Source organism: Stegodyphus dumicola, chromosome 10 (genome assembly GCF_044657685.1).
Source record: "Stegodyphus dumicola isolate Sdum_Otavi_A_Nest chromosome 10, ASM4465768v1".
In the NCBI taxonomy this organism is placed as follows: Eukaryota; Metazoa; Arthropoda; class Arachnida; order Araneae; family Eresidae; genus Stegodyphus; species Stegodyphus dumicola.
The window spans coordinates 34,118,599-34,134,874 of NC_140777.1; positions in this window are offsets into that span (position 1 = coordinate 34,118,599).

Consider the following 16,276-nt stretch of genomic DNA (forward strand, 5'->3'; position numbering starts at 1 on the left):
AATCTCTCGTACAGGTATAATTTATCAATTTCAAAATTATTTATTTAACTCCTTCTGAACATTATCGTCAGCAACCAAAATAAAATTAAATGAGGGGGATGAAATTTTGTCTTTAGCGTACAGATTGCAGTCTTTTCTGGATATACGTAAAATAAAAATTTAACTTCAATTTTGAAGCCTTAATCACTTTTTTAATCAGAAACTTTTCTCTTTAAATTATATCTAGTTATGTCACATATCATGCTCTGTTTTATTTCAATTAAAATTTAATAAGCCATTATTAATTGACGATCTCTTTGGGGAAATACTTAAGATAACAAATTATTTCTAAAAGCTACATGACCAACTACATTTGATATTTGGTCTTTTATTTGTAATAAATATATTAATATCTGTGAAGCAGTATAAAAGAAAACAAAGTTATTTTTCTTATTCTATAAATTATATCATCAATTCCAGTTGCGTAATTCGGAGATAAGATCCTTTACAGTAGTCATGTCAAACTCAGTATTTGAGGTTGGCCAAACAGTCATCACTTTACAATAGTGCGGAACGTAAGGAAAAAAAAATCTGATATGTACACTACATGATTTTCTTCCACGGCATATTAAATTATACACAATTTTTTGGCTGCAGTCCATTTAAACTTGTTTCCTCAAATTATTCTTAACTTGAGTTATCGATCCCCGCCCCAAGACAAGTTGAAAAGAACAGCAAAAACTGAAAATTTTGTAATTAAATATCCCGGAGGTCAAACTTTTTTAACTCTATTTTTTATAATGACTTTATAACTTTTCAAAAAATAAGCATGGGAAACTGAAGATAACATTAAATGTTAGATTTTGTTATTTGTAAAATATTAATTCATAAAATTAATTAATTTGTAAATTTGTCCAAAACAAGTATATTCTCGTCATTTAAAACACTTACGCAATTGAGAGTATGTGACTACAACCAGCGAATAAAAGGTTAGAACTTTTAAGCCGGGTAAGGGGGACACACGTTTGGTAGTGCGAATTACAATAAAAAAGGGAGGTGCACAACTAGATGTTATAGCAGTCCCATATGCAGAGTTTCAATGTTCGGCTAATCGTGTTTGACCAGGGCTAATAGTTTTTGACTTAAAGGAGATATATAACGTTTCCCTGGGGCACGATAAAAACCCCTCTTGGATTCATTTTACAATCTATTTGTGGAAAAAAAAGTCTTTTATTCTATCCGTATGTACAGACGTCACATAAAAAATCTTCTAAAAGGGTTCAGAAACGGTCACAATGAATGAACGGTTCCGTTTAATTGGAACCTGAAATTTTCAAAAATACAATAATTCCTTTACTTCGTATAAAGATGTAAAAAAATGACTAAAATAATTGTCCCATTAATGATGCATTTAAAAAGTAAGTAAATGAAAAAAAAATCTTACCTAAAATAATAGTTCTTTAAAAGCAGAAGAAACATAAAGAAACCCCTGTAGCAGATGGGTAGGTGTTATTTCCTTCCGCTATCTGGCATATTTTATCCTCCAACTAGCTTTCAAATCTCTGGAGATGTGCTGCTCGCATTAGCCCATCTGATTTTCAGTCAGATGAGCGTCTGTTAGTTTGGATCTCGTTGGGGATTTGTTCCTTTTTTAACTGAGAAAACCTATTTACACTGATACGTAATACTGACCATTGAAATCATGTTCCAGGCAAATTTGCGGCTTTTCAGGACCTCGCATGCATGTATTTGGAAAGTTTGCGATACTCACTTCACTGAGCTCAATTTGAGATTTGTTTAGGACTGAATTTCTGTAAATAGACTGAAGAGACCCTGTCAAGGATTCCTTTTAGCACCAGAGGTGATAAACAAGCCTCGAGAAAATGTTTTGACTTTTATTAATATATTATATTCCAATTTTCCAATTATTATTAAAATTCCATTATAGTAGAATTCCAGTTTTTTATTATTATTGCTATAACTACATACGTTTTATTATTTTTTCATGGTGAACAAATGGCTGTAGAAAAATGAGTCAAGGGTCGCTTGCAACCACGAAGCACGAGTTTGGCATGCCTACTGTAGTAAGAAATGAAGCTATAACTAAGGAAGCTTATATTCGCTTACAAAATTTCAAACCAAAATCCTTCCCCTTCTAGTGATTGCCTTTGTCAAGTATACATGTAGTCTGTTACCCCTTTCTGTTTATCACCAATTTATTGTTATGAATGAGTGTAAAATACGCTTGTAATTATTTTATAACAGGCGCTACTCTTCAACCAATTGCCGTATTTTTCGCCGTATAAGACGCACCGGCATATAACACGCACCCAATTTTAAAGGAGGCAAATCTAGAAAAAAAAAAGATTATGAACCAAATTCTGTAGTAAAATATTTTATATCAACTGTATAAAGTTAACAGCAGTTTAAGAAAAATTTTATGTCAACCATGTAACATACTAAGAGCTATCTTTACTCTCATAAACAGTCAGCAAACAGTGAAAGTAACAAAAATAAGGCTGTCATGTTTTTATTCTAACCCCAAGAATTCCTCTTCTTCGCTGCTATCAGAAATGAGGAAGGACAGATCCACGCAGTCATTGTCATCACTTTCTTCCTCATTGGTGTCAAATAAGACGTCGCCTTCTGTTCCATCCAAGGCATTACTAATGCCACACTTCTTGAATGATTTTACAACAATGTCTTTCTTTACGGAGTTCCATGACCTTTTAACCCATTCACACACTTGTGTGATAGTGGGCCTCTTCATCCGTCCAGTAGGAGTCAGATCATGGTTCCCAGCTGCCATCCAGGTGTTCCACTCCTCTCGCATCAGAACTTTGAACGGTTTGTTAATAGAAACGTCCAGAGGTTGCAGCTGGCTGGTAAGACCACCAGGAATCACAGCTATTTGGGTCTTAACTTCCTTAAAGTTCTTTTTAGTAGTTTCTGTAATGTGCGCTCTGAACTGGTCAAGCACCAACAAGGAAGATTTCTTCAGAAGCCCGCCAGGACGTTTGGACCACACTTTGTCAATCCACAGCCTCATGCCATTTTCGTCCATCCGCCCTTTATCATGAACGTGCACGATGACTCCCCGTGGAATTGTTTCTTTTGGGAATGTTTTCCTTTTAAAGATCAACATTGGCGGCAGTTTGGTACCATCTGCACAGCAGGACAGCACAACCGAGTAGGGGGTTTTCTCTTGCCCTGAGGTTTTTACGGTTATGCTTTTGCCTCCTTTGTTATCTACGGTTCTGTTAGATGGCACATCAAACGTTAGCGGGACTTCATCCATGTTCCCAATCTGGCTCATTTCAAAGTTATTCTTCTTCCTCGCATCAATAACAAACTTATGAAAAGACAGAATCTTTGATTCGTATTCCTATGGCATTTTTTGTGCAATTCTGGTTTTGGTGCGCATAGAAAGGCCAGATCTCTTTATAAATCTATAGCACCACGATGGTGATCCGGTGAAATCCTGAATGCCTTACTCCACAGCAATGCGTTTGGCCTCATAGATTATCATTTTTGTTGAGACAGAAAGTCCATTTTGCCGGTGACGTGTGATCCACTCCTTTACTTCTACCTCTAACTCTGGCCACTTTGCAGATGGTCCACGCAAGGTGTGCTTGCTTTTATCCAACTTTTGGAGCTGATCCTCCACTCTCTTATCATTTTCTCAGTTGGAGGTGGCCCAAAATGTCTCTCCGCTGCTCTGTTTCCATGCTCCTTAGCAAATTTTATTACTTCCAGCTTGAAAGCCAGTTTATATACCAGTCTCTTCTGCTTCGACATCTTGATGGGGTGATGAATATGAAATATGATATATTTCATTCAGATATACCATACTACATATATCACAGCTCACAGCTATCCGCTCCTCCGCTTGCTCCCGATTGCTCCCGCACTGCGATTGGCTGAGCGAAGAGACGCGTGCCTTCACCCGCTCACGCGCTGGCTTACGAGACTCTAAAAAGTGCACAAAGCCAGCGCGGGAGCGAGCGAAGGCACGCGCCTCTTCGCTCAGCCAATCGCAGCGCGAGGCAGAGACCGTCCAAATACAGTGCGAGGCAGAGCAGGGCTGCCTGGTCTCAGACGGCGCCAAGAGGTGGAAGGGAACGGAGTGGCCGAGTATTCCTGCGGTAAGGCATGTATGCAGAGGTGGAGGGGCAGCGGAGCGCCATGGTGGGCTTTTGTATTTGCCGTATAAGACGCAGGCACTCTTTCCCCCCTGATTTTGGGGAGAAAAAGTGCGTCTTATACGGCGAAAAATACGGTAACCTATGTGGGTTTTCTTCCAAACTCCTGTGCCAAAAATACATAATTGAATCAAACTTCCGCTAAGGTGAAGATGTTAAACTTCGGTATAAATTTTAAAATTTACCTTCAGTGCATTTGCGTTATCTCTCAGTTTAAATTTAGACGTGTATTTTATTAATACTTTTTTTTTCCATCCTAAATTATGCAATTTCAGTAAGTCCAGAAGAAGATTTTAGTTTTTTCTGTGCTTTGTACATTTACAATATGTGTATTATGTTTTTATCTTTCTGATTCCATATTTAGAACTCCATTTTCGTCTGTATGGTACGTTCTCCAAATATCGCTGCTGTTATTATTGTTGTTTTTCAAGCTCATTACAACGTGGGTGGGGGAACTGTGGGATTACTATTGTCGTTAATTAAATTATAATTAAAGGTTTTAGACATCTCATGGCCCGCAGAAACGTTGAATTTGATTTACTATATTAGAAGGTGATTGTGTTGAATTCGGCCATCCCAAATGATTACGAATGGAGTCAAAGCAATAAACGTTCGTTCCAAGTTTTAATTAATTGGCCTTAAGTTTTGACTTGATACTTTTACTTCTACATCTACCTTTTCTATTCTTCCATTTTTTTTTAAATTTAAGTATTAATACAGTTCTCTTTTTGCATCATTTTTAATACTTGTTTGTGTTTATTATATTATGTACATCTGATAATTGAGAAATTGGAAAGTATGTAAAGTAATATACTCTTTTACGCATTGCTGTGGAGAAAGGCATTCAGGATTTCACCGGATCACCATCGTGGTGCTACAGATACATACGTGTGTACACACAGAGTAAACACATTTTTCAATTGTATTTCGCCAGATGGGAATTTTCTTAGTTTCAGTGACGGAATGGTGCCAAAACTTTATTTAATTTAGTATTTAGCTTTAGTTTAATTGTAGAGTCATTAGGTTAATTGGAAGCAAGAAAGATGAAAAATATGCAACCGCCTTCGACGGGAATCGTACCACGGACCTCTGGAATACCGGCCCAGCGTGCTACCGTTACACCACGAAGGCATGCTAGGAAAGTGGGAAAAATACATTATATAATGACTATAAAAAACTACTTGTATTCAAATTTTCTTTTTATCAACATTTTCTATTTTTTTGTTTAATTTTTAAAATACTTAAAAATAATCTAAATTTAAATAGATCTATGTATATTTTTCGAGTTTTCGAAAGGAGTAGACGGAGTTGGGGGAGATCGTCTACCAATGATGACAGTGGTGCATGGGGCAAAAGAGGTTCATAATCACTGGTTTCTAAAACTTTAGGCTCAAAATGAAATGTAGGAACTACTCCGGAATTAAAAAAAAATTCCTTTTAATTTGAGTTTTCTTTTTCTACGCTTATTATAAAAATTCATGATAGCACTAGCTATTATTTTTAATTAAGAAGAAAAGCGAAATAATAATTCAAATTTTCATGATTCTAAATTTAGGGAATTTTTAATGTTTGATTCTTTTGAGATTTTAGGCTGCAACCGAAAGTTTTCAGATGGTAAGTTATTTTTTTTCCAAAACAACAGAGCATTTGCTTACTAAGCATTTTATGGGAAGTCTAACTGAATGCATAAGTTATAGGAAACTAAATATATGATTGGTAATAGCAGATATCGGCTAAATAAAAATTCCACTGATTATGAGCATATGATATTTTTAAGAAAGGAATTATCGTATCCATCGTGTAGATTTCCGTGATGTAAGAGGTTTACACGTTCAGCTAGCAAGTCGAATAACAACATATAAAAAAACTCTAATGAGCTCTACAGGAACACTCGTACTAAAAACATTAGGAATGACAATATTTCACCACATACACTTTGTCAAATGAGTTTCATGCCTTTCCCCAGTCACCCTTTAAGATGTGGAGAATAATAATCCCACTTCCTCTTATTTGTTGTCGTGGTTCCGTCCAGCTACTGCTGGATTATCAATCGTTCGAATCCCTGCGGGCATATATTTGATTTTACCTGTTTCCTACATCGGAAAACCAATGATCTCTCCCTACAAATGCATATGATATTTTATGGAAATAAATTAAGACTGTCTGTATAATCGTTGCCAGTAGTTACTGTTTGGCAGTTTCGCTAGGCTTAGTTGAGCAGTATGCGCCCTAAACGTTGCAGATATATTGAGTATGTTTTACATAATATTCATGTAAATTTAACTTCAAAGAGTATAATTTTATTTTAAACGTTTCATAGTCAAACACCTCCAAATCTTGGATCGAAAAATCATTAAGGGTAATTTTTTCCTTCTTTTATTCAGTTTAATGGTAAGTTTTAGAAATTACTTTTTTCATAGCTATACTTATAATAAACAAAGAAAAAAACCGTGTTTATTCTTCAAGAGCACTGTAAACTCTAATTAGGATTTTCGTAGATAATTATGCAGCAATTAATTATTTTATTCGATTTAATTTCTCGCTTTGAACAAAGCATTGGCGACTGCGTATGATTATTCCCTTTCTTCTACCTCTGAAAAATAAAAAAAATCTCACTTGAAAAAAAATTAGTACCGATTTGAATGCTCAGTTAGAATTTTTTATTCTTTTCTTCAACTGTAATTAATATATATTTATACATTAATTATAATAAATACCACCATAAAAATAAATTCTATTCTATGTAATTGTATTCTATTAATAGTTTAACTGTATATATAAATACTTATTTCTATTGTTAAGAGAAACTGCCGGCCATTTGGAAGAAAAATAATTTAATATTTATAAGTATATAGATTCAATTTGTGGTTTAAATACATTAGTTTGATTCTTTTAATATATAAATTAACACCTTTTTAACTATATACTCTTTTGTAATTTTTATTTAAAACCAATAATATTTGACGGATAATTCCCTTCTTCAACCTACTTATTCAATTACTCCATCAAAATTGGGACGGAATTAATCGCTGATGTGAAACCGCTCGACCCCCTGTTATTCTATGGTAGCATTTTCATCGATGAGCAGTTAAATGGATATTCAATAAGTATTGCCATTCACCGACGAATGCATAAGATGCATGTGTCCGGCCATTGGGAACACCCTTAAATTTTTATTTTATATTATGATAAATATTCTGTAATAAGAATAAAACTTATATTTGTTTCAAATGCGTTATTTAGATTTAGAAAGTGTTTAGAAAGCATGTTTTTGTTTTGCTCATTTTTGGTGCCAAAAATGCATATATACTGATAAAATATATTAAAAGAATTTTAATATTTGATCTACGATCTCCAGAACTACTGGACAGATTTTAATAAAATTTGTTGTGAACATAGGTTGATATAATACAAACACAATAAACATTCAACAGTTATAATAGACACACATGTTCGTGTGTAACACTCATGGGAGTCTAAAGGTCTAAAACAGCGGTTCCAGAAGACACAAAAGAAATGGGTTAATAGGGGGTATGGTCCTCTCTTACAGCCATATAAGCCTCGCAGCATGATGTCATTCTGGAAATACGGCAGTTTATCAGTGCTTGCGGCAATTGGTCCCACTCATTCAGCAACGCTGTTTTCAATTCCTGGGAGGGGTTCTGGAAGGGGGTTGCGAGTTGCAGTTGCCCTCCCCAGAGCATCCCAGGCATGCTGTATAGGCTTGAAATCCGGAGACCTGGCTGGCCAATCCATCCGGCAAATATCCTCACTCTCAAGAAATTCATCGAGCAGAAGAGCTCTATGTGGCCTCGCGTTATCGTCCTGTACGATTAACTCGGGGCCCATTGCACTCCGGAAAAGGCAAACTTAGGGCTTCAAGATCTCATCCCTATACCTCAGACCAGTCACAGAGCCTCTGTCAAAGGCGTGGAGAGGTGTGCGGCCATCCAACATGACGCCTGCCTAGACCATTACACCGCCACCACCATTATTGTGGATTTCGAGGACATTGGAGGGTAGGTAGCGGGTCCCTGGCTCTCTCCATATCAAAGTACCGAGAGAATCGGTGTTTAAGCTAAACCGGAACTCGTCGGTGAACAGAACGGTCGCCCATTGCTCCGTACTCCAATCACTATGCTGCCTGCACCATGCTAATCGGACTCTCCTGTCCGTAGACGTGAGAGAGACGCAAACAGCGGTCTTCTGGTAAACAACCCTCTCTCATTCAGTCTTTTGCAAACAGTCACCCTTGTTACACTGGTTCCTGTGGCTGCATACAGGTCCCGAGAGAGCTGAGAAGCTGTAGCCTCTCTGTTACGCCTCGCTAAAATGGACAAATAGCGATCTTCTCTGGCCGTCGTGGCTCTTGGATGACCTTGCCCAGGCTTTCTCTCGATGGATCCAGTATCCTGGAGCTGTTTCCGTAGATTACACACGGTACTAGACGTTAAATTTAATTCTCTGCATATCTGGACTTGCGATTGATCTGCCTCTTGCCTCCCCACAATTCGTCACCTCATTCCATCATCTAAACGTTGGTGGTTACTCATTTTTACTGTTCCGATATAAATTTAACAGATTCCTGCAAGGTAACACTAAGAAATTCGCCAGTGTTTATTCTAATAACAAAAAACGTTTTGCATTTCGAAATTTTCTTGTTTTTCACAGTGCTATAACTTTTCGACTATGTTATGGCCTTCTGTCATATGAGTTAAAGGCATAGTCCATGTATATTTTCCCACTGCGCAACTACGTAAAAAAATGACTTCGTAAAAGTGATTTCAATTCTCGAATCTTGCAAATTTTGAAAAAATATTCAAGATTCCGAAACTTAGGAATTTTTCTTTATTCAAATCTTTGGAATTTGAACTTATTAAAACCTGGATTCAAACTGAACTCAAAAATTTGAAAGGATTAATTTGATGTCCAATAGCAGCATTTATTAAAAAAAAACTTAACTGTTATAATTTCAGAAGCACTTGAATATCCAGGATCACATCATACTAGTAACCCTGTCTTTGAATATGTATCGCTATGTCCTGGCAAAATCTAATATTTTAGAATAATAAGCACATTTTGCTTTCTCAAAAAATTATCCTGAGTACCATGTTTTAGTATGTCATCTAGCGAAATTTGACAGAATTTTTGAGCGACTAATAAGCTGAGCTTTTGCTAGAATTGTCCAAGGTAATTTCTCAAATTCACATAGTTCTGAAGGCTTTGGATGTTTCTAGTAACATCTGGGAGCTCTGTTAAAGTTTTTCGGCTGCTGCTTGACAAGGACAAAGAAGTTTCAACTATGTTCTTTATTCTATATGAATTTTATTTTATTAATCACTTTTGTTTGAGGTTTGACTAAATTGTTTTTCAAGTATATTATTCGGTGATTTCCTGTAATTACATTCACCACTATAGGAGGATAACTAACACTATAGGAGGATAACTAACTCTGTTTTATTTATCTTTCTTCTTTAAATTTCGAGCATTTTGTGTGACATTAATGGTAATTGATAAATCATGATTTCCAGATTACCTACAATACATTTATTTTCGTGTATTTGTCTCTTTAGAAACTATTTACAGATAGCTGACAGATAATACTATAAACTGTAATAAACTTATTTACACAAAGAATTTATTCATATAGTTACATAAGAGGAAATGATGAACAAGAGTGTGAATTTTATCATTGATGTTATCATATAAGAACCAACTCGTCCAGTGAATGAAGCGTAAATTAATTTCTTGTTACTGGAAGCAACTATGTTTTAATAAAATTTTAAAAGCGGAATTTTTTTAAAGGAATTTAAAAAGAAAAATTAATACCGTTATAAATATTTCTGTTGCATAATTCTCTATGCTCATTTTATAAAAAAATACTTAATAGAATTATTACTTCCTCATTTTGAATTCCTATAATTATCTTTCATTGATTCTTAAAACCATCTGACTAGAAAATAGTGAGAAAAACCCTTTTCAAAAGGGTTTTCCATCTTTAATAATGTGTCAACAACTAACGCAGTTCTTTTGTTTCAGATACGATGCCTCAAATGCAAATATTTTATACCAGAATATTTAATAAATATTTTTTCAGATAAACGTTTAGCTTTTTAGATAAATTAATTTATAACTTCAACTTCAAGTTTTGCTGTAGTTAAACAAAAATGTAAAACATCTCTAAATTTGCAGTAGTTTAGAAGCTAATTATATTTAGTTCATCAATTGTTTAACGTAAAGTAAATACTCTACTGCAATGAAGTAACTCAGAATTTATTTGGCTCTGAAATGTAATCAGCGAAGGTTTTTTTAATTGTATTATTTAAATGAATATTAATATGAAATGTAATGCAAGTAACATATTTAGGTGCAAAATTAAAGGCGATACGCACTCTTTCGAACTTTCAGAACTTTTAGAACAAGATACACGTCCAAATGAGTTTTGTAATTTCAATAAAACTGGAAATGATAAAATCGTTTCCTTATAAAATGGAATTATCTCCTAAAAGCAAAAGCTACCGTCGCGTCTGTTTTGTGCTTACGAAACTGCCGAAATGGAATACGTGTAGCCTGGTTAATTGCCCGTGCTTAATCTCAGTCTCCTCTTACGATCCTGATATCCCGCTGACGTAAGCCAAATGTCTCTTTCGTGTCAAAGCTTCCACTTCACTTGCCAGATGTAAGTTTCACTAACACAGATAACAGCTGAAACGAGAGAAACTGTTATCTGAGTCAGGAATCCTATCACCTTAAGTTTCAAAGACATTATAAGATTAGATGTTTGACTTCCCATAATAGTTATGTGTAACAACACTACTCCTAAAGAATTGCATCTAAAATTATAAATCTCCCCTCTAGTTTTATTATATTAACTCATAGTTTAGATTCTTGAATGTATATAAAATAGTTTGGATGTGAATACATATAGATGCATAAAAATGAAGTTGCAATCGTAACTGATCTAGCCTTTCTTTATTTTCGTTAACAAAAATTTTTGATGATTCACCGATAAATTGTCGCTAAGCGTGTTCATTCTTGAATGAATTTGCATTTTTTAGGATGTTGTCGAAAGAAATGCAACGATAACAATTTAGACAGACAGAGAACTAAAGAGTGAATATGACATATCCAATATGAAATCCCCATTCGGAAAAAATCAGTTTCGGTTCAGATTAATTCCCATTGGCTAATAGTAAGTTTTGGTTCCCAAATTTGAAATCGTTATTAGCTAAAATGCTATGTAAGTATCTGCGTTATGAACATTATGCGAGAATAATATGATATGGATTAGTTCTTGAAATAACGTAGTTTAGAGCGATTTATTATACACAGTTACTACTTTTAGTATAGAAATACGAAATAACTAAATAAAAATGGAGAGTTAAGAGGCTATTGCAAATTAAAGTTAGTATTTTATCTTATATACATATGCTAAAATAGTATTGGAAATTAATGACTTGTTGAATCTCATGATCATCTAAGTATACTTTAAACCTCATAGCTACCAGCTTATCATATATGATAAGACTCAGTTTCCTCCGTGGGCCCATCAAATTTCCTCCATGAGCGTATCGAATGTGAGATGGGAGTGTCACAGACGGTCCACCAATTATCATATCTGATACTCTGAAATATAACGTTTTATTTCAAATTTTTAATCCCAATAAATCATATCAGAAAACGGCGAAAATTTACTGAATAGAATCTCAAGAATGTTAGCATTGTTGTTATAAATATTATTTATTACTTTGTTCCATGAAGTAAAATGCACAAACTTAACAACGCGGGTTTGCGCGACGCGGGAGAACAACAACAACGCGGGAGTAAAGTTTCATGCTGTAATCAGCTTAAAAGTGTAATAGGTAATAATATTAATGTTATAAAATAAGATCTGATACTTAAATTCCTAATATTTGTTTCATCATTTTTCTATAGAAATAATTTAAATACGGCAATGTAATCATTATTACTAATCTTGCAATTTAATTTCATATAAATTTTTATTTTAAGTATTAGGATTTTCTGTTTGTAATAAGAAATAACGTTTAACTAACATAAGCTAGAATCCAAATATTTAAATATATAAAAAGCAGGTTTTGTAGGAAATATTTTTGCATGCTAGCAAAAATGCGTTCTGGGAATACAGCGTCGTTCAGCAGTTCAAGGTCACAATCAAATGGGGAAACTTCGTTCGCGTGACGTTGGGAGCGAAGAGGTTAACGCAGAAGTACAATTAAATTTATATTAGAAAAATTATGTAGTCACGATTCACATAAAATCGTAATGCAGTTAACTATCTTGCAATCCTATTGATTTAATGAATTTCTAAATGTTTGTTAAAAGGTGAGTTACTCGTTTTTAAATTCAGTTTAAGGAATGAATGAAATACGGATTTATTCATTTTATACATAGGCTAATTTCTATAGCACCATAATTGTCTGGGAATTTCCTTTCATGTAACTTTATACCTTATTATGTGTCAGTTTCATTAAATTCTACATGTAACCTTTTGAGTAATCGTCATTTTTGTGATTTTCTTTTAATTAATGATAACTAGTGTATAATTAAAAATGTTAAAATTTTTACAAAATTACTTCATATATCTTTTCGCCTTTGAAATATACAGAATATATATTAATATTCCCATGTTATAATATAAGGATATGTAATGATATATAATGCTCCCATTCTAAATGCATATTCATCTAATAGCCTTTAATATGTCTCGCAATTCCACCCGGGCTATTTATATTGATAATTTCTGCTTATATACCATATTAAACTTTAAAAGAGCCCTTTTGGACGATCGTTAACATCTGAACTCTTTCAGACATAAAAAAAAAAAATATTTTTTCAAATAGTAGGCAACATGGTTGGTTTTTCGTGACTGCTGCTTTCCTGAATGTTTTATTCAAAAGCAGGGATTTGTGTTATTTTTTGTTTTCTCACCTGGTTTTATGTTTACTACTCTATTCCAATTCATTTCTTACTTACCCACCCTATTTTTGCTTATTAATTTAATGCTCCTTTATTTCAATTCATTTCAGAGATGATTCAAGAATATGTAGATGGAGATTTGTGGTTAATTGTTTAGCAAATCTGTTTCTTAATTTTAAATTTCTTACATAAATATAAGTGAATCTCAAGTGATACGGTTCTGAAATGCGCAGCCTAAATTATATGCTAATGGTGTTCGAAACAAAAAAGAAAAAAAAATAGAAAACGGTTTTTGAGACAATGATAGTGTTGCGTGCGAACGAGTTCGTTATAAATTGAATGCTTAAGTTCGATGAAAAATGAATAAAATTTATTTATTATCACAACAAATAAAACAAAAATGCTTAAATTTGCTCCGATATTCATACAATATCCCAATATCTCACAGTAGTTATCTTTTAAACTACTCAAAAGATTCAGCAGAACTAATTTAAAATAAAGAAAGCTAGTCCGATTTCACCGCGAAATCGGTTAGTCAACAACAGCCCTTTTCTAAACAAACCTGAGCTCAGGTCGAAATCGAAATCGAGTGAATGGTTAGGCGGCATCTAGTAGCCTCTGCTACTTTAACCGTCTCTGTTGGAGATATGCCCTAAGGCGTTGGGAAGAATTAAAAATTAAGGTGATTCACAGGGCACCGACAAAGGTGAAGCAGGAACATGTGCTAATGCACAGTTGGTCAAGTAGACTTTGGAGAAGGAGAGTTCAAGCATCTGGCCGCCGTACAAGCTGTGATGTATCTTCACTAGTTGAAGAAAGATGATACGTCGAGGCCAGTCACGTGGGTGGTCACCCACACAAGTACTGACCCCGAGCTCTGCTGCTGTAAACAGGGAAACATGTGTGTTGAAAAAGTGAAAAGAAATCGTAAACATAGTGAAATTCCCTCAAATGCTTCTAAGCTGGTGATTACTCTTCACTTTCAGCAAATCTCATCAGTGTCATGGTTGCTTTGAACCCGGCAGTAAACTTCTCAGCCGTGGTTTTTGTAGCGCGGATCTTCTCAATGTGCTCAACCATATTGTTCAGAAATTTTTTGATTTTAGGATCTTTGATCCAGTTTATGATATCCTTGTACTCTGTGGGTGGGTTTTCCAATTTTTTTCTTTACTCTATCACTGTAGAGAGGTTTCATCTGGGTTTTACTGCTATCTACCTCTGTTTCGATGAATTTCGGAAAATCTGCCGGCGTAGGGATCTTAGCTGCTGGCTTCGTCTGCTGTTTCTTTGCTTCATATCGCTTCTTGTACACGGGGCAACCCCTGTATGAACTTACATGCGGTAGTGAGCAGAAGATGCACTTAGGTTTTCTTCTGGCTTTAGAGGGCATTCTTTACTTCTATGGTGCTGTCCACACTTGCACCATCGCTCAGGATTTTAGAAAAGATGTTGCGAATGTCCATATTCTTGACATCTATAGCATTGAATTACGCGTTTTTTCGGGGCAAACTTCTCGATCTTGACATTAACATTTAACATACTGTTGAGTCCATGAATTGCACGTCCTTCCTTCGTTTTCTTCAGCTCCAACAGGAAAATCGGAAGTTTCTCGATAGCGTCTCCTCTTCGTCTGGAAAACTGCTTGACTTTACTTATCGGGAATTTCCTTCTGTCCAGATCTGCCTGGATTATTTCTTCCTTCATCGTCGATGGGAGGCCCTTAAGAACAACCTTAATAGGTTTTTCGCTGAGTAACTGGAAAGTATGATATGGTATATTTCTTTTCTGCAAAACCAGAGTTGCTTTTCTGTAATCGTCTACTGACTTTAAATTAACATATAGTAGTTTCATTTTCATATCGGCTTCGAATTCTTCACTGCAGGTATTGATAAGGATTTCATGAATTTTAGGCCAATCCACTTCGCTTTGCTGGAAAACTATTGCGGGTGGAGTTTCCTCTTTTTCGGCTCCTCCTTATTCTTCCATACCTTCTACTTCTCTTAGCTGCTCAAATCGATTTTCCGTCGTAACTTCCATTGGAGCTTCGTTTTCTGATACTTTCGCGGTTTTCTTAGAGGAGAAATCCATTCTTGTTCCCTGCTGTCTGTTCCTCTTTCAGTTATCTGCCCTGGATAAAATTGTTTCGTGAATGTCTCTACATCCATCTGACCCTTAGTTTTTTTATGAAAGTAATTGCAAATTACGTCAAATCCAAATTTCGCAATCTGGTCCTGGATTTCTTCTTCAGAACATGACTTAAATTTTGGGATGTCCTCATCATTTCCCATTGATAAATGTTCTGGTGTCTGTTCATCAGTAGCTTCTCCATTCGGTGTTTGAATGTCTCTTTTTTCCTTACCAGGTTTAACATCTTTCTTCTTACTTGGTTGTTCGCTTTCCGTATCTGACATAGTTTTCGCCTTTTTCGCTTTACTTTTCTTTTCTTTGGCCATAAGGATGAAATCCTCTTTCTTCAATGGATAGGTCTTGTTGGTTTTGGACGAACGCTCGCTTCGGTAGTCCTCTTCATCAGAACTATCGAGTGGTGTCCTATAAAAGGATATTTTTGTTTTTCGGTTTCGCAAATCAATGACTTATTTATAGACACAAAAATTGTTGACAACAGCGTACGTTTAGAACTGCGACATATTATATGAACTGATATTATGTGAGCTCAGGTGTTCTTTCTCAAGCTTTTATAGCTTTTTAAAACTGTCGCACGAGATTGTTCTAGAAATTTCTCGAAATCAAAAAGAGATATTTATTTATTAAATGTTAAATGAACGCGCTTTTATATTTTTTATTTTCCGGCTTAATTTTCTCTTAATATTCGTCACGCGCTGCACTGCACGGGGAATAAAACAACTTAATTTATAATTCTACTAACATTAGCTATTTAAATACCAAATCCTTAACAAAAAATTTATATTACACGAAAACGTGGTTAAAATTCCATAATCGGGGTGAGCGCCGAGCTTGGCGAGAGTTTTTTACTTGGCGAGATTTTTATTTGGTTATTTTTTCTGGCTGTATGTTTTCTTGTGGAAAACCTAAAGCTTTATTTCCGTAACTGCAAGAACACGAATTTAGTGTAGCTAGATTTTTTTTTAAATTTAATTTTGAAATACTGTGTTTGTTTTCAAAAGTTTTACTGTTTA